Genomic DNA, 27,478 nt, shown 5'->3' on the forward strand with positions numbered 1-27,478 from the left:
AATGTATCTTCTGTTTTAAAGTCAAAGAGCTTCCTTTTAAAATACAGTATATATATATATATATATATATATATATATATATATAATCTCCTTTATATGATTTGGAAATCTTTTCCTGATTTTGCCTCTTAATATTTCAGTCATGTTACTATGCACTGATTCTTGTTCTTGTCTTTGTATCCCAAAACAGATACCAACTTGTGGTTTCATGTATATACTTCTTTCAATTTCTTTCCATTCCATACGTTTCATAATGCTACTTATTGATATGTTCATTCTTTATTGTTCTATGGTGACTCTTTTCAGAATGAACGCAGACTGCCCTTCCTCCCTGAAGCCTTCACACACCTTCACAAGCTTCGGGAATTGCTTTACTTTTGTATCTACACATTGCCCATAATCTCTCATTCGATTTTGGTCCTCTAGGTGCCTTAAGGATAGACCTTAAATCTATAGAAGGTATTGGATAGACTTCTTTGAGAGCCTGTTGGTCACTCAACTTGCATGGTCATAGTTGAAATTTTTGATGAAATCCACATGCCATTAGCCAAAATCTGCACACAATTCAATTATCCCAACCAACAAAATAAATTAGTTTTGCAAGTTTCATTTTCAATGTTGCGGATTAACAAGGGGTATACATTCTCTGAATGAACATTTCTGGAATTTGCATTTTCAAGCAAAGTCTCAACACTAGATCTTAGAAATCATTTTTTTAAATTATAACTTGAAAAATGATACCTTATCTTTTAATGACATTTAGCAAACTATCATTGAAAATAAAATGCAGTATTTCAGAACAAAATACAAACCAGCGATATAATCAGAATTTTTACTAATAATTTTATTACTTCTTAAATTAATATTTTAAGTAATATAAAATTATTTCTTCTTTTTCATATAAGAAGAAAAAAAGGCATAAAGAATAGTGAGCAACATGCTCACAACCTGGCAATAGAGGAGTGAAGCTTGAAATACAGATTTTTGAGGCTGAACTAGTACTTTCAAATATCACTTTTAATGACATATATGATATTTCATATTTTATTCTAATAAGATCTTTATTTTCCTAGTGTTATTTTTATACTTTTACATTTGTATTTTTTCTGAATGTTTAAAAATAATTCAAATAAGATAACTTTTGTTTCTTAGTATAGCAATTTGGCAATATTTTAAAGGCTTATATTTACATATACCAATTAATTTAAATTCATAACATCAGAATTTTAAAAATAAAACTCCTAGGAAAAATGCCTAAAGTTATGTTGATAGTAAAAAAGAAAAATAGAAAAGTATTGAAACCAGTTGATTTACTTTAAAAAAAACATTTAGGAGTAATGTTAAAAATACGGTTCTTAGATATTAGTGTGTTATCATGTCAAAAACTGAATTAACACCAAAAAAAATTTAATCATCTTGCATAGGGAGAGAATAAGAAGAGAAGGATTTATTTGTATGGTGAGGCTATAGGAGACTGCTCTTTTCTCTATTTCTATATTTATAAAGATTTAGATAATAATGGATGTTATCCTCCAAACAAAAGAGCAAAACTTAGAAGTTATTAAACAATATTTTAAAGTTAGTCATATATTGTTAGCAAAATATGGGGATACTAAAATTGGATTTATCAGTTTTATGTGAGATTTTGGAATATAAATATGAATAAAGTCTCCTTAAAATTAGCTAATATGAGTGAAGAAACATATACCTAGGTAATCATTTCACAACACATGTAGGCCAAGTTACCCTGTATATACCTTAAACTTACATAGTGATGCCAATTATTTCCCAATGAAACTGGAAAAAAAAAAAGGGAAAAATAATTAAAAAATAATTTACAGGGACATTGACATTTATTTTATCAAACATTAATATAATTGATTTATATTGTTTTAATTTTTTAAGATTTCATTTATCTACTCATGAGAGACACAGAGAGAGGCAGGGACACAGGCAAAGGGAGAAGAAGGCTCCCTGTGGGGAGATTGGTGTGAGACTCGATCCCAGGACCCTGGGGTCACGCCCTGAGCCAAAGGCAGATGACACCCGGGTGTGCCAATAGAATTTATTTAAAGATACAATTTTTAAATGTAAAATAAAGGCAGATGGACCGTAAGCTACCCTCTATACCACCACCACCAAATATGAGATTGAAAGAAATCTAGAACAAAAGAAAATGAAAGGTTTCTTAAAGCCTTGATGCTAAATGTCTTATGAATCTAATGACACATCCATAGAGTTCTTTTTTCTTTTTTAAAAGATTTATTTATTTATTCATGAGAGACACAGACAGAGAGAGAGGCAGAGACACAGGCAGAGGGAGAAGCAGGCTCCATGCAGGGAGCCCGACGTGGGACTGGATCCCGGATCCCGGATCCCGGATCCCGGGATCACCACCTGAGACAAAGGCAGGTGCTCAACTGCTGAGCCGCCCTGGTATCCCATAGAGTTCTGATATTAATATTTAACATAATATAAGATAACTTCATACATGCTTTTATTATTTTGGAAAATTTCCTTAAAATATTCTTAGTACTTCACCGAGGAAAATGGAAAAGTAAAATAATAACGAATTAATTATTTAAAACTATATTTTATTTTTTTAAAATATCATTTGACATTTTGCAGGAAAAGTGGCTAAGAAAAATTATACTGTTTGAATATATGTAGCAAATATATGGCAAAAGTAGCCCATGGTATTAAGTAAACTCAAAATTTTCAGGATCAAGAATCTAAAAGAGATGAAGCTTACTACCGATACGTGAGCATAAGGAACAAGCAGGAAAACTTCACTGGCATACTTTTGTGGTTAAGGATTCAGAAAGTAGAGTTTTAGAAGAGGAAGAAGCCTGGATACAAATTGGGTGAGGGCGGTAAGATGTGGAAAAGCATTTTGCCACCTTGGAGTTTTGTTTTCAGTTGATGCTTTGCAATTTTTGCATCCCTATGACTTACCATGCAAAACATACAGTTGAAAATGTAGGTCAGCAAGAGTGATGTCCTGATTCAGGGGCATCTGGAGGGAGGAAGTCCCTTTCTTACAAGAATATCTTGGACTAGATATCTAAGAAGAGGCAGGTGGGTGTTAAGAAAAATCATTTCTCCTAGATTTTTGTGTATTTGAATCATTAAATAGCTTTTAAATTTTTATAAGCAAAAGATTTGTTTATTTCATATGAAGTAGGAAGCTGAGCATTTAAAAATGATTTTACATTAATTTTTAAATTTAAGTTGGGATGATAATTTCAAGGATAAGAACTAAAATTCAAATCATAAAATAAATAACCTTTCTTTTGAATGATCACTGCACATTTCGCAAGCACCCACAAAGTGTTTTGAAAATTCAAATGTCATCTAAGGGACAATTCTACACACTTCATTGGAACAGTATAAATGAGGCTTATTGCTTGCAAGGCACAGAATTGCTTTATTATTTTATGATTATTTTGAACCACCAGTGAAATGCAGGTGGTGAAGGTGCCTAGAAATTCACAGTGGCCAGTGTCTTCTAACAATCTGCTCTGGGGCATTTGTGGTATTTTGTACCATATTTCAACCTCATTCCAAGTTTGAAATATGGCACGATAGTCACTACGAGCAACTGGCATATGATGGCCATCTGACATTTTTTGGCAAAGTACAGTCCTAACTTCAAAATGCTCTAGGAAATGGTAACGTATGCTTGGTGTAGCATTCTATCCAGAATGGATAAACCAATTCATTGTAATTCTAGAATCATACTAATCTTGGTAATGCAAATGTTGTGCAATCCTGTTTCGCTGTGTGTATGTCTATGTGCATTGGTGATCCTTTAAAAGTGAACACATTTCTATTTTTTCTATGAAAGTAAAAATACTCTTTGAAATACGCACATTCACGTGAACACACACACGCACCCAGAGCAGACCAAAATTACACAAAGGTTGGAAGGGAATAGTAGAAAAATAAAGATTCCTCCTTCACCACCCCCAAGCAGTTTCCTAGTCCAACTACTCAGAGGTATAACTGCAACATTTTGCATATATTTCCATATGCATGCACAAATTATATATAGATGCAGACCCATACATACAAAATTGCAAATGTAATTTAGATAAGCAAGATTTTGCACTGAATATTTCTCTGCAACTGTGCCTAATTTATCCAATATACGTGTCATTTTTAACATCAGTATATGCAGACCTACCACAGTCTTTTACATTGCTTTATAGTTCTCCATTGTAGAGCTAAATTAAAATTTCAGAATTCACTTACTTCAACCTGTATTAGCAGTCATTTTGTTCCTGGGGCTTTGGTTTGGGGGACAATTATAAATACTATTTCAGTATCTATGTAAGTGCATATCTGTGTTCTTAGTGCAGTTGCTTGCTTACTGTAAGTGACTATTCACAGTAAAACACTTTATTCTTTCCATAAAATAAAGGAAGTGAGCTGGCCCACAGAGCTAGACAATTTTTACTTCAGTTTCTGTACTCAGACAAAGATACAGCAGGTATTGAACATCTTGCTTGGCATCACGGTAGAGACTTTGTATTACAAAATTAAATATAAATATACTCCAACCCCCTATAGCCTATAACACTCGTATTTTTCTTAACCTAAGGCCTACTTTGTCACACAGTAGTACATATACAAGGTTTTAGTTCGGCTGTTATTTGCCTGATACATATTTTATATCTTTCTATTCTCACATTTTCTCTGTCCCCACTAAGAACAAAGTGTTTCTTCTACACAGCATTTTTTTTTTTTTCATTTCTTTCGATTTCAGCAGCTTTATGATGAAGTGCTTGGGTGTAATTTTCTTTTTATCAATTCTTACAAGGCTTTATTGTGCTTCAGGACTCTGGGGGTTAATGTCTATCATGAGTTTCAGAAAATGTTCAGCTCATGATTCTTCAAGTATTTTCTCTTAATTTATATGCATTTTAGGCTCGTCCCCCACCCCCAGCTTTTTGCATGCTCTTTACCGTTGAGACAAACCCACACAGATACACACACACACAGACTCACACACGCTTTTTTTCCCCTGTGTTATTCATTCTCATTTCTCTTTGTTTCTGTGCATCCAAGCAATAATATTGTTTTCTGCTAGATCTAGCCTGGTCTTAAAATGATATATTGAACTCTTAATTTCATTTAATAGATTCTAAAATCTCCATTTAAATCTCTTTTAGAGAATCAAATATTCTGGTACAGATCTCTATTATGTCTTCAGCACATAAGTAAACGAAATGATCCCTTATAGAAGGTAAATTACTAAAGAGGCCAAGTACAGGCCACCCCGAGTTGGGCCACCTTGGCATAAAGACTATTTTGAGTTAAAAGAACACAATAAAACCCCAGCAGATTCAGGAAAAGCTCTTTAGCTTCCTCACAATCGCCTAAAAAAATAATAAATAGATAAATAGATAAATAAATAAATAAATAAATAAATAAATAAATAAATAAATAAATAACTGCCTGCTACAGGAAGAAAGCCATAGGCATTGATAATGATGTTATTCTATGAACGAGGTGTGGCAGAGAGGGAGGGATCTAGTGAGGCCGGTTGGACAAAGTCCTCTGGGCCCTGTTATTTCTCAGTGGCCCAGCAAATATTTGTTTTTCAATATTTTTTCATCCTCTTGTGAATGGCATTCTTTCCCTTTGAAGTCCGGGCCTGTACCCCCTTCCTCTTAGTTCAAAATGTCATTTATACATCATTTTGCCTGAACTGTCTTTGGAATTTCCATGTCTGTGTGGATTCCCCATATGCATGAAGATAAATTTAGATTTTTCTCCCGTTCATCTGTCTCATGTCAATTTGATTCTTAGTCTGGCTGCTAGAAGGACCTTGAAGGCACCAAGATATTCTTGCTCTCCAGCATCACCCATATCTCAATATCTTAATAATGTTTCATGTGTAGCATTCAGAACTAAATAAAGTGTGTCATAGAGTCAGCCACAGGTACTTCTGACCCACTTGCTGCTGGCAGTGACACCCCTGAGTGGCACAGAACATGCTACAGAGACTTCACCAACAACAGCATCTACCTGAAGACCTGTTTCTCACAGCTTTAATAATTGCTGTTCTATTAGGTTATATTTTACCTACTAAATCTTATGAATTTAAAAGCGACTTTAGGATGTCCCATAGGGACGTATTTTTGTGCTGCCATTTTTTTGCTGTGGTTCTTGCCCACATGGTCATGGTGCTGTTTGTCTTGGGGGCATTTATGTTCAGTGTAAACAACTGAAAATATATATTAAAAATAAGAAAAATTAAAATTCCTCATAATTACACCACCCAGAAATGACTGCTCTCTTGGTTTGTTTTCCTTTTCCAGTTTTGAAAATAATTTCTCAATGCTAGTTTAATATAGCTTACAGTTTAAGTTAAAATTCCGCCTCTTTAACCTGTCTGCTATGTGTAGTTTTGAGATGAGTGATTGTTTGATTTAGATAAAGTCTATTTTATCTCTAAACTTACCTCCTTACTCATATTCAAATATCTTATTATTGATCATCCTTAGACAATGGCCCTTCCCTAAGCGTTGGCCATTACCCATCATCCACACTATTTTTATGGTGTAGACCAGCTAAAGACATGGAGAGACTGTTAGGTATAAAACCAAGTAAAGACATTTGTTTTTATTTGTTAAGAAAAATAAATTATAAGAGTGTGTGGTTATCTGGGGATATGTTTTTAGTCTGACTTATGGTTGAGTATCATCTACAATTTAAAGACCTTCTGTAAGCAGTTATACAAAATATAAAGTGTTAAAAATATTTGAGTTGGGAGTATTATGTAGATTTTTAGGCAGATCCATCTTTACATGTCCTGACATACTTAGAATCCTTGTTCATCTAATTTCTTCTTATATAATGCAAAGGTTTCCACTCATATTTTTGGGACCTTATGCTCTCTTTATGAAATATTAACATCTATAGAGTTAGATCATTTGTTGATTTTAGATATTTGTGGAGTAGAAAATGATATATGTATTTTTCTTCAAGTATTTTGATCATGGATATATTCAAAAGGAATTGAAATTGCCACAAAGTGGAAAGTATCACTTTATTCAAATATATGCATTGCAAGTGTTCTGAGATCGGAATCAAATACTGATATTGATATTTAAAATGATTGCCAAATAGACTTGTTTTCAAACCATTTTCCCCCAGGTTTTAACTGTTAACTCACCAGTCATTGCTATATTTAACTATATTAAACAACATGTGGTATTTGAAAAATAGATTTATTTTTCAAGATTTTTTCTGATTTCTTCAAGTGTACTGTATGCACCTAATGATGCAAGGAAAGAAAAGCTACAATTTGAACCTTTATAAATATCTTTGCAAGGAATATATTAAATATTGTTTTAAAATGGACTTAAAAGAACAGTAAGTAGCCTTGATTAGGAATGTTAACTTTAAGTGTCAATACAAACTTCTGGTTTTGGACTATTTACTGTAAATAACATAAGTTTTTTATCATTTAGATAAGTATATTTGAAGAAAAACATAACTAATGATCTATGATCTATTTATTAAAATGTTTGAGAGATAGAGACAATAACATATATTAATATAGCTAGGTGACTTGTTACATTAATATACATTTATTTTACCATCACTCAGCTCAAGATATTTCCAGCACCTTTTAAGTTTCTCTCAATCAGTTCCCAACAAAGTAGATTCTAACAGCATAAATTAATTTTGACTATTCTTGAAATTCTTATAAATTATATCATAAAATATATGTTATTTTGGGCCTATTTTTTCAATGTTGTTTATGAAAAACTTTATTTTTTTTGTTTCTTCCTTTGTTTTGCTGTCTTTGTAAGGCATTTCACTGCATGAATATATCAAAATTTAATGACACATTCTATCACTATGGGACATTTGGTTTGTCTTTGCTTTTTGATTGTTAAGAATAAGATGCTATGAAAATTATTTCTCTTTTTTATGGACAGAGGCACTAATTCTTTTGAGCACATACATATGCTCATAAATGCTGGATCATAAAATAGGCATCTATTTAGTTTTAACAGATTGTATCAAAGTGTTTTAAAAAGCTATGATACTAATTTTCACTTTTATCAAGAAAATTGTAAGAGTTCTTGTGGCTTCATATTTCATCCAGTATATGGTGTTATCACTGTTTAATTATGACTCCAATGTGTATGTTTGTTCTTTTTGTTTGATATGTACTTGTTGAATAAGTAGTGCCCTGGAATAACTTTTTCTTATTCTTGCAGGCCATTTGACATCCTCATTTGCTCATTTTATTTAAATTAGGTTATTGCTCAGTATCTTATTAAGTTATGAGGTAAAAAATTCTAGATACGATATTTCACTCAGATATTTGTACTGCAAATACTTTGTTTGTGCCTTGTTCCTTGTCTTCATGAAATGTTTGTTCAAGAAAAGTTGTCCATTCTAATAATGTGCTAATAATTCACCTTTTCTTTCATGATTATTACTTTCTATGATTTGCTTAATATTTGTCTATTCTGTGTAGTATTCACCATTTAAAAAAATCATTATTTAATCCTTAATAGTTTTCCCTTGAATATCCATCCCCTCTACTTGAAACACTGATATTTGGAAATACGGAGTACTACTCTCTTCTTTTACTATTCCCTTCTTTCTTAGTTCACTTGCTCTCTATTCTGCATTTATCTACCCTTGGTTTTTCTTCCATGTTCTTTTGTGTTTATTCTCTCGGTATCCTTCTGTGTTACAGTGATTTTCACAGACACTTACATTCTGATGGCTCATGAGTATGTTTCTTGAACTGTTACCTTCCTTCCTAGGTACAAATATATATTTTCCACTATTTCAAGGAAATAGTTCTCCTATAGTTATGTCTTGTCTTGTTATTTCACAGGACATAAAGTTAAGAGAAGTGGACAAAATAAGGTAGTGTCTGAGAACAGACAGAGTCAGATAGCCTGCTTTGGATTCCAGTTAGACAACTTACTAGCTGGATGTCTTAGACAAGTCATGTAAGCTTTTGGCTCCTCAGTCTTCTCTTGTGTAAAAGGGAAATGAAGAGTGTTGTATATGAACACCAGGGTAGACTATTCATTATGGGAAACATGCAATATCAGCAGCATGAGAGAGTAATTAAATTTAGATACACTGCCAGGAGGAGGAGAGTGGAAAAAATGGCACCAAATTCATACTTGTTTTTCTTTTCTTAGAGAGCACAGTTGTAGAAATCTAGTGAAAATTCTCTGCTTTTCCACAAGTAACACTCACCTACTATATTGTCTTTCACTGGTTTCCATTGCAATGCTGGAATCCACTATTTATTTGATGTGCTGTAACTAAAAAACTAATATATAGATATAGGTGTGTCCTATTTCATTAGTTTACTTATTTATTCTCTTATCCATTCCTTTTTACGTTCACTCACATAGTCAACAAAACTTTCATTAGTTGCCTTCTAGTTGTCAATCTCTAAATTTCAGAGTAGGGAATTTGTTTGGGGGGATTATTTATTTTTTTAATTTATTTTTTATTGGAGTTTAATTTACCAACGTATAGGGTATCATCCAGTGCTCATCCCATCAAGTGCCCCTCTCAGTGCCCAGAATTAAAAAAAATAGATTAACATGATTAAGAAAAAGAAGAATGAGAAATTTCAAGTTAAATTGTCCACGTATTCTGAATGAACAGACATAGTGAAGACATAGGATAGGATCATTTATGTGAGAATGATAAGATTTATGATATATTGATTTAACAGTTATATATGTTCCTGCTATGATCCATATACTACTAAGGGACCAGTCCAATGGCTATTGTACTAGATGCCAATGCATTCATTTTCAACAATAGCCATTGAGTATTTTCCAGAGAGCCATTTTTAATGTCTCATCTCATTCCTTGCAGCCACAGTGACTTTATGGCATAATTCTTCACAATAAATCATAAACCAAATACTGCTAGAGATTTCTGAAAAATATTTTTGCTTTCCTGATACAGGTGTGACTTTGTGTTTTATCCTCCTCAATTCTTCTCCCCAATTCTTCCTGTCTCAAAAAACAGGTGCAGTATCTAGAACTGCACTATTCAACTAAATCATGAGGAAAAAAGCCACATAATGAGGGATATTAGAACAGAAATTTCTTATCACTGAACTTTGTGTTTGAAAAGATGAATGTTGAACTAAACCACTTTTCATCAGTCCTCTTGTTACATATGGAAAAAATGCATTACAATTAGTAGAGTAAATAAATCATTCAGGGATTCTGAGTTTGAGTCTACCCTCACTATCCGGCCATTTAAACAGAAGACTTTCATACTGAGGATCTAATTGAATATAAAGATTATATATAAATAAAATATGGGGCACCCGTGACACTGTAGCTGTTCTATGAAATAAAGTCTCTTGGGATGAGAGAGAAAGAAGGGAAAGAGTTAAAAAGGCAGGAGGAGGAGGAGAAGGAAGATGAAGAATAAGTTATGATGAACAAGGGGGTAAGAAATAAGAAATGGCCCATTAATAGTCAGGAAAACATTGTAGAAGACCTTTAGACAAAGGAATATAACAATTTAAAGCACATAAGATAGTAATTTAGGAAAATAATGGTTTAAGTGAACCAGGAAAACTGAAGGGCACATCTACATAGAATGACATTTCCTCCAGTAACCGGTTCCTTTTGAGAATGAGCATGATCAGATGGGTCTCGGGAGCAGAGACTGTGACACTCTGGAGACCAGACTGAGAATCTTCAGTTCCATATTGTTGAATACAAAACTATGGACATTTCCTACAGGCTCCCTTGAGCTCTTAAAGTAACTGTGATGTGAAAAAAAAGATGCTTGAGTAAATTATTCCAAGTGGTCATTTCAAGATGCAAATATTTTGTGAGTAATGGGGAGGGAACACATGGGTTCCCTGTTATCCAGGCTAATTATTGTGCTGAATCAATAAGAAGACATAATCTAAAGTCATCCCCAAGTCAATTCTCATATGAACATTTTTATATTCTGGATAAAGTAAAAGATCACAAAATTCTCTAGTGAACTTTCAAGGTGAAGACTCACACATTGGAGAAGAATATATCTTTCCCAGAATATTGTATGTTCCCAATAAGGTGTTATTCCCATTACTAATATAACATGAAAGCACTGGAAGGAGAGAAGCTTTTAGGGATAGCCAATAAAATTTCTAAGAACATTAATGAAAACTAAACAATACCTTAAAAAACAAACCAGTATATCTCAAATAATAAGTTTTATGGCTCCTTGTTTTCCTATGCTTATCTGTGGAAATATGATAGCACACAGAAATTGCTTAACTAAAGAAATGCAACAGAATCTTAAACTAATGGGTATGTTGTGCTATGCTTTAACTTAATGATGTGGCACTTTTGGACTATCCCACTTTATATGTAAATTTCTCTAACCCTTATAAATGGAAAATCTCATATAGACTATGAAACATCATTGTGCTGCATAAAAATTATATCAAAATAGTTTTTCTTGATGACATGCATCCATTAGAAGGAGCCCATAAAAATGTTATAAACATATTTGGATCTGCTAGGTGATGATTTTTCCTGACAAGCTAATGTGCTGTGCTATAAGTAGAAATGGAGTAATATTGTTGAAAAGAACAAAATGACTTTGGTATCTTTTATGCCAAGAAAATCTCAAGAAAAAAAAAAAAACACTCTCCAAATTCCCTGCAGTAAGATAGACCCTGGAAAATCACAAATTTTCAAGATATTTTTACATGTGCTATCTAGATTGATAGAAAGTATATTGATGGAGATATATTTTTTAAATTTTTATTTAAATTCAAACTTGCTAAAATCGTCACTGCATTTATGTTAAACGGTTTCCCTCTGAGTTTTCTGTAACTGAACTAATAGTTTTGTAGAACTGGAAAATTGTAAATATATATGTCAATTTTTTATGACTATCTCTTAAAATCTCCTATATTTACTTAATTTTAATCCTACCTTATTCAGGACTTGGTGTAACATTCACACATAAGATAAATTATTTAAAGCTTGACTAAATTCTTACAGACCTGATAAATAGTTCAATAATCATTATTTTTGTCATTTACACATAATATTCAAATTCTAAATATAGACTCAGCTAAAAACTTAAAAGTGATGAGCTTATAAACCAGTCTGTCTGGAAAGTATCATACACTTTTTAATAAAGAAACTTCCAATTCAATTTATAATTATAGACAGAAAAATAAAAGACAAAAGAATATCATATATGGCAAACATTAATGCACAAGGTAACAGTTTAGTTATCTTAGATTTTTTTAAAAAAAATATTTACATAGTAAAAATATATAGCAATGCTTCCAATTTTGGAAACATGAGAGCCTGATCAAAATGATGGTCATTACCAACCTGCAAAAAAGATTAGTCTACTAGATCATCAATTACTAAAGTAATGATTATGTGCATTGCAAAATTTGGTTTGGTGAAGAAGGCAATTTTATCAAGAGATAGCAGAGCATGATTCGATGGGATGGGATGGCTTAGATTCCATATGAATGACCAGTGACCAGTGGCCATTGGAATTTGAGATAGACAGGAAGTCAGGAGAGTTGTGTTTAGCCCTGGGCAAGCTCAATAGTCAGTGTTAAGACTACAGTATAAAATCAAGGCTCTGGAAGCTTTGCATTAATTGACAAAGAAACACAAGGTAATTAATTAATTAATTAATTATCATAGGTCCTTAAAAAGATAAAGTTTGTCATAGCATGTAACAGAGGTAAAAAAAAAACTCTCTCTCTGTCTGTTTTTCTGTCTCTGTCTCTGTCTCTGTCTCTCTCTCTCTCTCACACACACACACATTAAAAACTTGTTAGGAATTAACCAAAACATATATCACATATTGGCATGGAGTCCAATAGTATATTAAACATAAAGATCAAGAATTCCCAGGCTGAGTATTTATTTCAGCAGCCAATTCCAGCCACACATAGCAGTGAAAAGAATGAGAGAATAAGAGAAAAGAAAAAAAAAAAAAAAAAAAGAAAGAAAGACCATGAGAAGAACATATCCTACTAAAAGTGCTTTAAATCTATTTCAATTGAGAATTTTTTTGTGTACCAATATATGACAAAATAAATAAGTTAAATTGAAAAGAGAAAGCAATCTCTATAACATTAATTTCACACACAGAATATGGAGAAAAACAAAAATTTTCAACAGGTACAGAGTAAAGGTTCCAAAATATAAGATTTGAAATTTTATAATCATGTTATATACATAGTTTAAAATGAGTGACAGATTATACTTCAATATGAAATAGCAAAATCTAACATGATATAGCCAGATGTTTTTAACTTAAAAATAAAATTCAACTAGTACTCAAAGAGTTAATTCAACATGATTGGAACTGTCATTGGAAATATATTTGTGGAAATCACTCAGCTATAAATAGAATTTATTTTTTATCGGAGATTAAGGGACATGATAATAAGATAAGAAAGCCCAATAAAGTTTGTTGGGGAGATTCAGGGGAAAATTAGGAAGAATGGGAAGGAACAATATTTAAGTAGACAGTGAGTAAAGTTTTTTTGGTATGGATAAATGTACTCCTTGAAACTAAATATTGAGAAGAACAAAAATCCTTAAAAGTAAATCACACATCCAAATACATAGTGAAAGTAGAAGTTATTAGTGACAAAGAGATTGTAAGATTTTAAAAATATTCAGAGAGAGAAAGAAAGAAAAAAAAGATTACCTACAATGGACAAAATATTATGGTGAAAATGGCTTTTCATTAACACAAAAGGCTTTTCATTAATAACAGCAAAAGTCAACACCAATAGAATATATTTTTAAGAAATGAGATAAAATAAGGGTCACATTGCAGTTTTGTATCTAGCTCAACTATATCCAATAGTAGGGAGAAAAATTAAGAAAGACAAACTGAGAACATTTGCTAATAGTTCCTCCTGAAAGAATTAACAATGATAGATTTAAGAGGGAAATAAATTCAAGGAAGGAATGGAAATTTAACAAACTACTGAGAAAATAAATGGTAAATAAATGAATAATCAATCATTAAAGAAATAACTGAATAATATATGTGTATATTGGAAGTGGCTGCTTTCAGCAACAATATGGAGAATAAAGATGAATGGAATTTAAGTTAAAATACTTTATTTCTGAATACTGGTTGTTGAATGAATAGATATTAGCTTGAAAATGAACTCAATTCATTAGGATACCATTAAAAGAACCAACTGAGGCACAGAATGTGGGGATTAGATAAATAAAAAGCAGAGAAAGAAAAACACATAAAGGGAAAAAAAAGCATGCTATAAATAACTCAAACAATGAATTAGAAATAAACCTATGTGTCTAATAATCACAATTATGTGAAGAAATTAAGCCAGTTAAGTGGCCCAGTGCACACTCCAAAAGTAGTGTGTTTATCGCTGTTCTCTCTCATATATGATTCTGTTGCTATTCCGTGATGACAAGATTCAATGAAGCTCCCTCTTTGCCTGCATGGTCTATTTATGTTGTTCTGACAAACAATTATTAGAGTTTTTTCTCCTTGAGTTGAAGCTCATAGTTAAGAAATACATTGTGCCAAATTGGTCTGAAATTTGTAACTACAGACTCTAAATTGCCTCTCCATATTTGACCTCCATCATTGAGTTTGGAATTCTATCCTCATTGAATGCTGTTCACATGTCACTGACATTAAAGTTGGGTTGCTTTATATTCATATTTATTCTTTTTGCTTTGTTTTTTTTTTTAAAGATTTTATTTATTTATTCATGATAGAGAGAGAGAGAGAGAGAGGCAGAGACACAGGCAGAGGGAGAAGCAGGCTCCATGCACCGGGAGCCCGACGTGGGATTCGATCCCGGGTCTCCAGGATCACGCCCTGGGCCAAAGGCAGGCGCCAAACCGCTGCTCCACCCAGGGATCCCTATTCTTTTTGCTTTGAATAGATTCTTGAGAAGAATACAATGAGAGGTAACTTTATTCTGCATTGATGAAACTGGGAAGGTCTGAACAGTCTTAGCAACTGTGCCTTCAGTCCCATTAATATTTTAAAAAGAAAAAAATACTTTTAGTTCTTTATTGCTTTTACTAGAGCAATAAAAATTAAAATGTCTGGAAAGCTTCCCAAAGCAATTACTGTGCAGGACAAAGGAAGGCCCTATGTATAACTACAACCTGTTGGGATCCCTGGGTGGCGCAGCGGTTTGGCGCCTGCCTTTGGCCCAGGGCGCGATCCTGGAGACCCGGGATCGAATCCCACGTCGGGCTCCCGGTGCATGGAGTCTGCTTCTCCCTCTGCCTGTGTCTCTGCCTCTCTCTCTCTCTCACACTGTGTGCCTATCATAAATAAATAAAAATTAAAAAAAAAAAATTAAAAAAAAAAAAACTACAACCTGTTAATTAATACCTGTTTCCAAACTCATCCTAAATTTTTCTCCCCAACCTGTTTGTGGTTGGTTGGTTGATAAAGAAAGAAAAAGAGGCACTTTTTCGGAGTTCTCTGTCCTTTAGTATAATTAATTGAAATTCTTTGATATTAATCAGTCTTCCTATGTTTACTATTAAGTCCTGGTAGTAGTGCTTCTTTATAGACTTGGATAATTAACATTTATTAACTTGATTTTCTTTTGCATCATTGTCTTCATGCACTCTCTTTTCTCTGCCTGGCAAATAACAATCCTTTAAGATATCAGGAAAATGTGTGTTTTTTCAGGTGCTAGCTCAAGCGTCATATCTTTCTGAACACCTAGGGATGTCTCATTAAAGAAGGAATTAATAAATCATGATGAAGTGTGTACACTAACATCCATTTAACTTCTCATTTTCTAGGATACACATAGAATCTCTATGAAAAAATTTGATGGATGCAATCAGGAGGGGAATGCATTGTGTTAAAATATTTAAAAAAAAGTTTCTTAGGTCATAATACACATGGAAAATGTACCCTCTAAGAGCCCTCTCTATATTGTCAGAAAGGCTGGGGTATATTTTGTGTGTGGCATATGTACTGTTAAAAATAAGATGTATTCCATATGGTCTACATTTCAGAAAAATAAAATTTATTGAATATTACAATTAGTAAAAACTTTAAAACTCAAGACATTATTCTGGAGCCGTATGGAAGAAAAGACTGCTTTCAACATGAAGACAGGAGAGGACTGCTGGTCAGCTTGAAGGGCCTTCTTTCAGAAAATGAAGCTGAGATCATACAGGGAAAGTCAAATTTATAGATGATAGATAATTGACTCAGCCATATAAGTGAAATTGCATCAGGCATAGTACATGCCTGGTCATTTTCCCATGAATGTGGTTCGGTGGTTATAAATAAGGTATGAGATTACCTCCTTCTTCTTGTCAGAGGTAATCACTAAATGGGAAGATGCCTCTAGAGGCAGTTGTCTGCACTGCTACCTTTGGGGTTGTGGTGGTTGAGTGCTTAGAACCATCACTGCTGCCCCTCACCCAAAAGACCTTCCTGTTGTCATAATTCATGTAAGAATTAACAGTCTACATTCCAATTCTGGTCATGCTGATTTCCACCGAGGACTTCTCTATGGCTCCCCCTTGCCTTTATAACAGCGGTCTCTATCCCTGTATTAGGTGAACATGAACGGGCCTCTTACTAACTTTCCAAACTCATCCTAAGTTTTTCTCCCCATTGTTTACTAATGTCCAAGTGAACCGATCAAGTTTCCGTTATTCGAAGAAACTCAGGTCACTTACAGGCCCCAAGACTCACATGCTGTTATCACTGCTATAAATTTTCTTGTTATGGTCTCACTCCAATTCATCTGTCATACATCAAGTTGCAAATGAAAAAGTCTTTCTGGACATACTAGACTAGATTAGGTTTCCTGTTAGACAATTTCATGTCACTTTTACTTCTCCATCAGATAATTGACACAATCGTAATGAAATAATTAACATTATAAATTTTAAATGCCTTTCTTCCTAGAATAGGATTTGAGCCATGATAAATGTGATCATATTTCTTTTGTTCAGTACTCAGCATACTCCCAGTCATAGGAAAAGTACCAAATGCAATTTTATTTCTTTACTTTTTATAAAATGGACATGATGATATTTCACTCGTGTAGATGTTACGAGATGAAACAACTAAGTATAAACAGAACTCCCTAATAATTTGACTGACACTTCATATATGACGATGCAACATATATGGCACATTTCTATTTCAATCCAAGACGAGTAATCTTTCCATCCTTTATAATCCATAGCATTATGTCCATTCTTCCATTTTAGGAATTATGATTTTTAAATATCATCTCCATTACTTATTTTTTTCATCGCTATGACTAAGTCTATTAATTGTCCTCCATGACTAGTATTGTGGCTAAATGCTAGATTAATACATTCTGTATTGTTTGGAAAGTAAATCATAGATCCTTGCATAAACATCTGGAATTTGGAAAAAATATAGCACAGGAGAACCTCGGTGGCTCAGCTGATTAAACGTGTGCCTTTGGCTCAGGTCATGGTCCTTCAGATCATGATCAAGCCCCATGCTGGGCTCCCTGCTCAGCAGGCAGTCTACTTTGCCCCTTCCCTCTGTCCCTCCCTCTCTCCTCTCCCCAGCTCTCTCTCTCTTTCTCTCTCTCTCTCAAATAAATAGATAAAATCTTAGAAAAAAAGAAAAGAAAAATATAGAATGATAATAAAACAGCTCTCTACCATGCAGTCCTCATAGCAGTGACACTAGATGCTTCTACTCTTTATACTATCTGAATATTGTAGCCTAAAGTTTCATTTTAATTACAAAGGGATAATTTTAAACTTAGTAGTATATTATATATTATAGATCACTAGAGGGTTCAGTAAGCGTGAATAACATATAAAATCAGATATCAAATTCATTAATGAGTCACACAGGCTTCTTTAGCTTGAATCATATATGACAAAAACAAAAATATTGCCTTCCTGCATGTTATAATTTCATTTTTTGTTTTGTGTTTTCTTTGTAGTTTGCAGAAGTAGATTGAAAATAGCTCGACTATTTTACAAAGAATTTAAATATATATATATATTGTTTTATATGTATTCATACATATATATATAGATATATATAATGGAAAGGCAAAATTTTGGAGAAAAAATACCATCAGGAGTTAAATATTTAAAGGCAGCTAGCAAGCTATATGATTTTAGCCCATAATTCGAAGAAAGAAACTCAAAAGATCAGAAACAATTCGGCTATTAACTAGATACAAAAGGAAGTCAATATTCCTTAGGGATGAAAAGACCGAAAAATGTTTTCCATATTAAATAACATATTGTTATTTCACCAGCATAGTTGTCTATGTTTACTACTAACTCAGTGTACTTTTCCATCACTTTATTGAGTGAATGCGAGCCTCAAAATAATAAATAGGATAGAGAAGTGCATTTTGAAAAAAAAAAGAAATTATTAATATAAATGAATGGATGATGTAGAGGAAAGAATCTTGCACTTGGGAGCAAGAAGCTGTAGTCATAAATTAGACATATGATGCTTAAGAAAGCACTTACAACTTCTCTGCCTCAGTATGTACGTTTATATTTATATGATGAGGAACGTGCACTCAGGTTCTTTTTTTTTTTTTTACAAAGTCTATTACAACTGATGCTCTTGTATATAAATAAATCAATTTAACAAATGCATCTAAACACTCATACTGCAGAATATTCTTGTCTGATAGGGAGACTTGATAGTTTCAACTTACCAAATTCAAATGTTGTAATTGAAAGCACAAGCTACTGCGCTTCCAGGTTCATCTCAGAGATGTAGGGAGCTCAAAAGAGCATCGTGCCTGCCCTTCCAACTAGGGAAATAAGCTGGACAACTGCAGATTTAAGACTCTTGAGCCCACCTGATTGCTGATGTTACATGATAGACAACTAAGACAAAGTCTAGAGAGGGATGCACCTCTAGGATTGTAGGGCATATGCCATAGAATAATGATAAGTTAGACATTTTAATGAATTGCTAAAGACCAAGTATCAGCTAGTCAGTGTGAGGGGGCAACCGGGGGATTCCAGATACATGCATGCTCCTCTTACAGGCTTTTCATCCAGGAAGTTCTGCACACTGATCAAAATTCTGGGTGGGCTTCCTCCTGACTACAGGACCCTGAACTCCCTTTTCTTAGAGCATTTACTTTAGAACATTTGCAAAGGTAAATTTTTCTTGTCTGTTCTTTGAGATATATATCTTCTAAAACCCGGGAATGTCTTTCTCTAGAACCTCGGGACCATACCTTTGAAATGTAAACATGAATGATGATGATAATAATAGTAATAATAATAATAATAATAATAATAATAATGCCCCCTTTTACCTCTCTAAGATAGGATAGGTACCTAACTTTGATAAGCAATGATTAGCAGACACAGATCACCTAATCACGTTGACCAGCCTTCCTCCTAATGTTCTTCCGTATTTTTTCACTAGCTCATTTCAACATTTAAAAACCTGCTTTTCATTTCAGTGAGATCTAACTTCTTTGTCCTCCTGAGATAGTTTTGAATATAGTCTACTCTGCTGTTTCTAACAAATATCCATTGCGGTTTTCCATTTAATGACTCATAGGGAAGATCTGAGAGAGTCCTTCCAAAGCCTCCCCTAAGATCCAGGCTGGAAATGGAACAGCCACCACCTCTACAATTTCACCCACAAGCAGCTGAACTTTCAGGGGGATGTTCCTTGATTCCAGTAGCTCTGATGGAAGCTACTGCAGCCTGGGGAGGAGGACGGAGTTCACCATCAAAGCTCACCCATGCACATCTCCTTATCTCCCCGGAGGAACAAAAGCTTTGCTCTTCAGGTGAAAGGTGATGAAAATACTACTTGAAGTTACTGTGGTTGAGGGAGGAAAGCAGGGGAAAAGTTGTATCTCTGTGATGGGCAAGAGCACAGGATGCACCCAGGACTATCTCAGGGTGAATACTAATGAAGGCAATCCCTGAAACTCAAGTTAGGAACACCAGAGAACATTCCTGTGCCCCAAAGCTGTAAGGTGAAAGAAGAAAAGAAAGGTGAAAGGAGAGGAAAGAGGGAAGGAAGGGGGGGATGAAGAAAGGAGGCAAGGAAAAAGGGAAGGAAGGAAGGAGGGTGGGAAGGAAGGAAAGGAAGGAAGGAAGGAAGGAAGGAAGGAAGGAAGGAAGGAAGGAAGGAAGGCAGGCAAGCAGGCACTGTGACTTAGTTGACAACTTGAATTTCTCGCAGTGATCTGGATTACCAATTATGAATTTACATGTAGACTAGGGTTGAACAAATCAGTAATGAATTGTGGGTAATGGCACTCATATTTATTTCCTGCCCTCAGAAAAAGAGGTTACAAAATAAGTAAGACTACAATGAATTCTATGGGTTGGATTCAACTGGGATAGAATCATCAGGAATCTTTGTTTATTTTATCATATACACATATATAAACACCAAAATAAATATAGAAATGTGCCCTTCTGAAAGGAATTTAACTTTGTTTATTTTCTATTTCTTATATTAGGATTTTACACCATCTTTTGGGAAATTTAGAGAATATTTAGGGAGAGAAGATTGAAAGGGCACACACAGAACTACTTGAAGAAACAAATCTTCTGGGATGCCTCGATGGTTCATCAGTTGAGCACCTGCCTTCAGCCCAGGGCTTGATCCTGGAGACCCGATATCGAGTCCCATGTCCGGCTCCCTGCATGGAGCCTGCTTCTCCCTCTCCCTGTGTCTCTGCCTGTGTGTCTCTCATGAATAAATAAATAAAATATTAAGAAAAAAGAAAGAAATCTTCTACCAAAAGGATTTTATTTTAATGTTTGGAAAAGAAAAGTCATTGAAAAGAGTTTATCCAAGTCCAAATTCTTTACAACCTGTAAGAAATAAAACAAAATACAGAGCATAGGACGCAACATGCAAGATAACTAGCATTAAGTTGTACACTTAAATGCTAGTTGGTGCAGTTGAGCTCTTTTAGGGGTTAAATAAACTCACTAATGTTAATCAGGTAGTTTTTAAAGGTTTGAAACGTTCTTCTATATACGCTAGAAAAAACACTTACTTTGAAAACTGCTTTCCTCATCAGAGACTATGGAGTAGTGATGACACAGGATAAATAGCAACAATCTCTGCTATGCTCCTAGCCTCTGAAAATTAAACCTATTATGACATCTTGTTTATATAAAACTTATTACTTCTGAAATTTTTCTACAATCAAGCCTCCCTCTTAGGTAAGTTGTTCTAAAGACGTAAGGAGGATAAAGAACCAACATCTCTAAACCTTCTGGAACATAATGTGATGTCTTCATGTACATTCCACTTGTTTGTCCCTGAAAACTGTAGTTGATTTTGAGATGTTCATCCTGAAGTTTTTCGAAGGCATTATTTGGGGCGGGGGATAAACCCCATATTTCAAACCTATTTTTAGCTTAGGGTGAAATTTACTGAACCTCATAATTATTTTTAAAGTTTAGACCTGGATTTATATTAAATCACAGTAATACATTTAAAGGTCTCTGTGATATTCTTCTAGCCCATGAACAGAATGATTTCATCTTAACTATGCACTGTTAATTTCATTGCGGTGATTAATAAGCCCTGTCACTGTGCATTTATAAACCTGCTATTTCAGGGTTGCATTTATGGCTTGCCTTTTTTTTTTTCAAAGTGCTTTTTCATAGGAGCAGTTTAACAAATGTTAAATTTCAAAGACAGATACTAGATAATTACAGGCATTTAAATGATGGATGTTAATTTGATCCTAATAAAACGTCAGGTAAATTAAGGTCATGTCTATAGAAGACGGTCATTCTAAACTAAATTTTATTGTTAGTTAATAAATATGTCTCCCCTCTTATAATCTACCCATACAGTTATCTACTCAAATTTAATATAGTTTTTAAATAAGTGTTAGATATGACTAAATAGTTCCCATTACTCATCAACACAGATTTGAAACAAACCAGTGGATAAGATGTTCTAAAATAATAGAATTATATTGAAGAATCTCACAATACACATAGATAAATAAATGCTATTACATTCTCCACTTTAATAATAAGAAAAGTTTGGCATAAAGAAATTCAGCAACCTGATGAAAGTGATGAAATAAGTCTTCTAACTAACTCCAAATTCTTCACACATAAACTGGAAAATTACAAACAAAAAAAGTTTGCATTAATTACATATGAATATATTGCTACCGACACGCAAGTAAAAGAATGTTTGTGATTATTCAATAGAGTTTGTGTTTCAATTGCTCATCTGCAGCCTGTGAGTGATGAACAATTTGCAACTACACTCGGGGTTCCTACTCTATTTTGGCGTTAATTAATGCCAATAAAAATTAAAATATGTGCTCTAGGGATAGGATCTAAACTCTTATTAACAAAATAAAATTGAAAAATATTTGGAAAATATTTCGGAGAAATACTCCGGTCATAGTCTGTAAGACATTTCATCTCGATTTATATGAAGACATTTTTTTTTACTTTATTAATTAATCTATTTTAGAATTGAAGAAAAAGAGACACTATTAAAGAAAATAAATCAAACAAGCATGATACTATATGAGAACACTTGTATCTAGAGAAATTTTGAGAAAAAGCAGTGAAAGGATCAAAGAAGAAATAAGTAACAGTAAAACCAAATTGCCTTGTTAGTGAAAATCAACAAATGTATTCCTAAAGAAACACATAGTATTGTTCTTCGAATTACTCAAATAACAAATGTTAAAAATATTCTGCAGAACTCTCTGTTCACTTTTATTATGTAGTATTTAAAAAATACACTTTTGCAACTTAATATTAAAGTTTTAGGATAACTTTTCTTAACAAAACTGAACAGAATAATTTTATCTTCACATCCTAAATTTTACAAAGCCAGAATGCACACAGATGGATACTCTGGGATAATTCATGTGTTATGATTGCATGTTTTCACACACATGTTTTATCATTGAAAAATTGATTTTTTAAATCATTGTGAGTAATTAAATCTATAAAGAAAATATAATTCTAGTGGTACCCGGAGGCTCGGTCTGTTGAGTGTCTGACTCTTGAATTCAGCTCAGATCATGATCTCAGGGTCCTGGGATCCAGCCCTGGATCTAGCTTGGTACTCAGCAGGGAGTCTGCTTCAGAATCCTCTCTCCCTCTGCCCCTCTAAAATAAATAAATAAATCTAAAAAAGGGGTTATTTTAAAAAAGAAAATATAATTCTATAAATATATTTTATGTTTTTCACTACATTTTCTGGAACACACTGATCAGTAGAACTAGTTACTCGGTATAATAATGTTAATTATTTTTCCTGGTTGATAAATTATATTGCAAGGCTGAAAGTTTATGCTATTCATTAGAAATACTAGTAGTGTTTGAATATGCACATTAATAAGATTCTTACAAAACCACTTAAGTGGAATTTTGTTAGAATATCATCAATTTCTCCACACTAAAACTGACATAATTTATCGTCAATATAGTTCATTCATTAATTGTGTTTGAATTTGGAATAAAAGATCATAATCAAATATAGTTTGTTCAATTTACCTCATCCACGTAGACAACTATAAGCCCATATTTTATTCATAATTTGAAATGAAATACATAGGCACATCCTCAGTGTCAATAAGCAGTATTCAAGGATATAACCATGTTCTCGGTTTAGGATGAGGCCTCATTCAGAAAGAGAAATTGATTTGCCTTATGTACTTGACGCTCTGAATTTTTTATTTCTATTTGCTTTGTACATGAATGCATCACACACTTCAAGTATTTGTAAAAAAAATGTTTTTTATTGAACCAAATGATTTTAGTTTTAAGTTAGTACTGTTTTTATGAATATATGAGTATCATGTTCATATTAGTTGGTTTGTTTAAATGAATCAAGACCCTAATACAAGAGATCTCATCTTCATTAAAATAGTAACATAAAAATATGCGACACAATTTTAAAAACAATATTTTCAAAAACTTAGCTTTTAATTTCTCTAATAAGTTACTGTTGAAGTGTTCTAAAAATAAAAGTATAAAATAAAAAAAATATATATTTTGACAAAGAGAAAGGCTGACATAACGTTCCGGAGAGACACTGAATGTCTGATCATCAGTTTTATTCGTTTTTTATTTTATTTAAACATTTCACAAAATTCTTATCATCTGATACATAATGTCAAAATATAGGACATGTACACATTGTACATTAATTAAATGTCTAGTTTTGTTCGATTTATTTAGTAAACCTTAGTGATTTCACCAAAACAGAACATTAGTCATTTATTTTAACATAGCCATAGAAATAAAACACTAATAGGGAATATCTAAGCACAGAGAATACTGTCACACTGACAAGTCATATGCTTATACTTAGTAAACTTAGTACATGTTTGTTTTAGGGGAATATCCTTAGGGACCTTTCCAGTAACATTAAAAATAAACAACTTTTCCAAAAACTGAAGACCTGAGTGTTTGCTATTTTGTTATGCATCCTCTTCTATGTCTAGCTTGTGTCACACTCATTGAAAAGGACACCTAATGATGCTCTATACATGTTGCAGTATTTTTTTTTTAGTCTCCAGAGAGCAAAGTACTACATTTTGAAAATAGTGAGATGATTTTTTGTTTAATTTTAGTCTCAATATTCAAGAAATAAGGAAGCAATATTGAGAGGTTAAAGGAGTTTCTTGCTGTGGTTGTTTTTTATGAAATATTTTCAGGAACTAATGAATAGAGTTTTTAGGAAGAGAACATAGAGACAACATGCTAAATCAGAATTCTTTATTCAAATATTAGAAGCCAATTTAATTTATTTAGGGGAAAAAGGGGGAATTTTGAGGGAGGTTAACTGATTTCTTTTAGAATCTAAGGGATGAATGGAGAATTGAATTTAGGTGGAAAGCAAAGATTGGCAGAGCTGAGATCCAGGCATTAGTATGTTGTACTTAGGATGTTGCCACTGGCAAAGTCACCGCAAATACTCTCCCTTTGTCTCTGGGAAGTGTCACTGAAGGAAATGATCTGTGGATCTATAAATCTGGGCATGCCCAATTGCTCACTTCTGGAGATTATCTCTAATCAATTTTGAAACTTTGGGTGAATTTCTCAACGTGTAAAGTCTCAAGAGAGAAGATTTGATTGATGGTCTGTGTAGAGATCACATCCTTAGATTTTCAAAGAGAAGAGAGAATGTGTATAGATCCTCTGTAAAAAAAAACAGTTGTTGCCGTTACCAAAATCTCCTAGTGGTTCTGCTTTTAAAAATTGCTTTTATTGTCATATTTTTTATTATCAGCCACTTTCTAATTGATTATGAAATGAGAGATTAAGCATACCTAAAAAATGTGTAAAAACCTAATATTTTGTAAAATGTGTATCACAGTGTTTAAAAGACTGGAAGGAACATATGCTCTAATTTAACACCGGTTCTCTCACTTTTTAAAATACATACAAAAATTTTACAAAAGAAACCTTATTACAGAGTATAATATAGTAGATGGGTACATTCATAAATGTTCAGTTTAAAAATTGTCTAGGACTGAGGAGCCCAGAATTGGTTAGTTGCCTGGAGATATACCTAAAGATACTCGTGTCCTATAGTTTCAAAAGCCCAACCCATTTTAATTTCACCAATATGTAAACTGTGGAAAGATTAATGGATTGCTCAAGGCCAAATAATTAGAATTATAACTATAAGCCTAATTAATATATTCTATCTACTTCATGCATTTGGACTACATTTTAAATATTTGGTTGTATATCTAGATATGAAAATCTTTCTTCAGGGAGACATCTGCTATAAATTTCTGATAATTTCACCTTACAAAAATCAATGTTACTTTAAATATATATAAAATAATAATAATAATTTGAATATAATATCAAATGGAAATATTTATATATATTGCTCACTAGATTTTTTTTCCAGAATAAGTTTTTTTTTTTTTAACTTTAGTTAGGTATAATTGACAAATAAAACTGGAAAATATTTAAAGTGATTTGTTAGACCTATACATTGTGAAAAGATTCCCAATTAATAAACACATCAATCGGATCACATATTTACCATTGTGGGTGTGTGTGTGTAAACAATTTAAGGTCTTCTATCTTAGAAAATTTCAATAATATAATAAAATTTCATCAGCTGTAGTCACATTGTTATATATTAAATCCTCATATTTTACTCATCTTATAACTGAAATCTGTATCCTTTGACCAAATCTCTCCATTTCCTCTACCACAGAGCTGCTGGGCCCCACAATTTTGGTCTTTGTTTCTGAGTTGGATTTTTTTTTTCCTCATGCCATGTACAAATGATACCATATTGCATTTGTCTTTTTCTGTCTGGTTTATTTCGCTTAGCTAAAGCCTGCCAGGTTCATCTATGTTGTTAAAAATCACAGGATTTCTTTTTAAAGGCTGCATAATATTACATTGCATATATACCACATTTTCTTTATCTACCCATCCATTAATGGACACTCAGGTTGTTTCTATACCTTGGATATTGTGAATAATGTTGCAAAGAACATGGCATTACAGATACATTTTTTTTAATTTCCTGAGAATAATATAAGTAACTTTGGTAAGTTAATATTACCTTATCAGGTAAAGAGAAAAATAAGGATGAGAAGGAAATAGAACTATAAAAACGTATTCAGATTCTAATGAGATAAAATGTACTCTTGTAATTTGCAGGGGTAAACTAATAACTAATAACTGAATGTATACTGCATTAGAAGTGGAGAGAAGCAGTGTGGTACTGGTACAAAAACAGACACATAGATCAATGGAACAAAATAGAGAATCCAGAAGTGGACCGTCAACTTTATGGTGAACTAATATTCAACAAAGGAGGAAAGACTATCCACTGGAAAAAAAGACAGTCTCTTCAATAAATGGTGCTGGGAAAATTGGACATCCACATGCAGAAGAATGAAACTGGACCACTCTCTTGCATCATACACAAAGATAAACTCAAAATGGATGAAAGACAATGATGTGAGACAAGATTCCATCAAAATCCTAGAGGAGAACACAGGCAACACCCTTTTTGAACTCGGCCACAGTAACTTCTTGCAAGATACATCCACAAAGGCAAAAGAAACAAAAGCAAAAATGAACTATTGGGACTTCATCAAGATAAGAAGCTTTTGCACAGCAAAGGACACAGTCAACAAAACTAAAAGACAACCTACAGAATGGGAGAAGAGATTTGCAAATGACGTCTCAGATAAAGGGCTAGTTTCCAAGATCTATAAAGAACTTATTAAACTCAACAGCAAAGAAACAAACAATCCAATCATGAAATGGGCAAAAGGCATAAACAGAAATCTCACAGAGGAAGACATGGACATGGCCAACATGCACATGGGAAAATGCTCTGCATCACTTGCCATCAGGGAAATACAAATCAAAACCACAATGAGATACCACCTCACACCAGTGAGAATGGGGAAAATTAACAAGGCAGGAAACAACAAATGTTGGAGAGGATG

This window comes from Vulpes lagopus, chromosome 3, assembly GCF_018345385.1.
Source record: "Vulpes lagopus strain Blue_001 chromosome 3, ASM1834538v1, whole genome shotgun sequence".
In the NCBI taxonomy this organism is placed as follows: Eukaryota; Metazoa; Chordata; class Mammalia; order Carnivora; family Canidae; genus Vulpes; species Vulpes lagopus.